Here is a 2353-nt window from a genome sequence, read left to right as displayed (position 1 = left end):
CTTATCTTGTAGAGCAATCAGAAAGCATTCTTTAAACCGTTCGTTTCTATCGTTTTTAGTTTAGGAGATATCCACAGTTGAAATATCAAGAATAAATAAAACACCTTTTTGCATTTTTTTATTTTAAATTTTTGATTCCTAGACCTTGAGTTTTCATAATTTAAATAATTTATCTTATAGCAAATCATAGAATCATAATTAGAATCTAACAATGTTGGTTGTGCAGGTAATTGAGGTCAAAATTTTCACAAAAAAATGGTTGTTTGTAAAGTAGGTTTACGATCGAGATGTTTACGTGATAACGTCTTATTGGTGATATAAGTTTTGTTTGTTGCAATTGTTGTAACACTTCACTTGCACTTCACATTTTGTTTTACTGTTAGGCTCCCCGCACACTACAAACTTTTTATCGGCCGATAAAACATTCAACGAAAACTTAACCGCACGAGAAAATCTCCATTCGTTTGTATGCCGCTAGAGTGAGAGAGACGGAAGATCGGTCCACTCACTCGAACGCTATGCCTGCCTCCGCTCGTGTGGATTTCACGGAATGACTGGCAGCGCTCGAGATGAGACGGGAGATCGGTCCGTCTCTCTCTGGTTATAACGAGAGGGGGGTATACCTGCGATCGGCCTCGAGAGGCCTCGTGACACAGTTTCTGAACATGTCACCCGTATAACGATTTTAAAGACGTTATCACGTCAAAAAAAATTCAAAAACAAATGCAATTCATGCTGATTTTTTTGACCTATTTTATTTTGTCATATATTATTTCAAATTAAAGTATCTTATAGAAAATATTCTGTAGATTAGGAATCATTAATTGGTTTTTCTTTATGTCTAAATCTTTTTATTTATTCTTAACTAGCTGTTGCCCGCGACTTCGTTCCGGCTGTGTTTAATAAAAATGTAATTCATTTTTACTCTCTTGTTCTAGACATACTCGTAGTAAGAATCAATTCTATCAATAAGATTAACAATTTTAATTTAAACAAATTAATTATATAAAGTTTTGTCAATAATGCACTTCAGCGCGCCATCTCGAATTCAACTATTTAACTATAACTATGATTGAATCTCAATGTCAAATTTTATTCTATAGAAAAGAGCTGTTTTGAGGATTTTCCCGGCAATTATTCAAAACTTTCTCACCTTTTAAACCTTCCCTAGACCTCCACGAATAATTCAAGACCAAGATAAGATAAATCCGTTCAGCCGTTCTCGAGTTTGAGCGAGACTAACGAACAGCAATTCATTATATATATATATATATATATAGATTCATTAAATAATATCATCCAAGATCTCTATTATAATTATATAATTAGCATTTTTTGCTTTTAAATTATTTTTCAATTCTTCTAATCTTCTTAATTTTGTCGATATCTTATCTTATAGTAAATTTCTTAAAGATTCAGAATTTTTAGTCGGTTCTTCTCTATAGCTTTCAGTTTTCGAGAAAATCGCCATCAAACGTCTTATAATAATTTCAATCATTATATTCTCTGTTTATTTATAAATTAATTTCAACCTCAATATTATCACAATTCAAATTTTTTATGTTTTATTAAATACAGAATTTCTTGAAGATTAAGAATATATAATTCGTTCTTTTCTATTATTTTTATTTCTCTAAATATTCGCACAAAATATTTATAAGACAAGTGTTACATACAAAAACACAGAATTTATGCAGAAATATATAATATTTTATTATTATATTATAGGAACAATCATAATCATAACATGCGATCAATTATTTTTAGTTAATTGATAAATTTATCCAGATGTGTGGCCAGCAGGTGCATCAGCAACGGCATCGATAGCGATATTGGCGGGTGCGATATCAATAACGGGCTTGGGTGTTGGGATGCTGTGATCTTCCATTGAGTGCATATCAGCTGGGATTTCTTCATCGGAACCAATGTAGAATGGAGTAGCGGAGGCCACAACGACCAAAGCGCACAAGACAAGGATCTAAAAATAATTAAAAAAAACACATTTATATTAATATAATTTATATAAATAAATAAACAAATTAATAAACAAATAAATTTAAAAAATATTTTTTGTACTTACGAATTTCATGTTGATTTGATTTGTTACTGTTTGTGTAATCGAACAAACTGATACTTTTCCAACGAAAACTTGCGAGTATTTATACGAATTTTGCAAAGCATAATCTTATATATTATGTAAATTATTATTCGCAAAATATTCAAATCAGGAAATGATAATTTTCAAATTTCAATTCCAAATATTTCCATACATAAAAAACTGATGTAATAATTGAGAAATTAATATAAAAAAATTCTATAAAATCAAATATTTTTTAAAAGTATCAATAATTTA

The 2353-nt window shown here is 29.8% G+C and overlaps 1 long non-coding RNA gene across 1 annotated transcript; it reads right to left on the bottom strand.

Annotated features, from left to right (window-relative positions):
* Window positions 1-1688: 1688 nt before the first annotated feature.
* LOC135791044 (uncharacterized) lies at window positions 1689-2149 on the bottom strand. Its single transcript, XR_010547905.1, has 2 exons — window positions 2081-2149; window positions 1689-1978 (listed from the first exon to the last, which is right to left on the bottom strand). It is a non-coding gene; the product is annotated as an uncharacterized lncRNA (long non-coding RNA).
* Window positions 2150-2353: the final 204 nt, after the last annotated feature.

The sequence above is a fragment of the Atheta coriaria genome, unplaced genomic scaffold (assembly GCF_025399875.1).
Source record: "Atheta coriaria isolate IRGN ID8LTWV9N9 unplaced genomic scaffold, Caltech_Dcor_3.1 hic_scaffold_4_pilon, whole genome shotgun sequence".
Taxonomy (NCBI): Eukaryota; Metazoa; Arthropoda; class Insecta; order Coleoptera; family Staphylinidae; genus Dalotia; species Dalotia coriaria.
The sequence above is the reverse complement of the archived record's forward strand: the minus strand, read 5'-3'. Positions and strand labels throughout refer to the sequence as shown.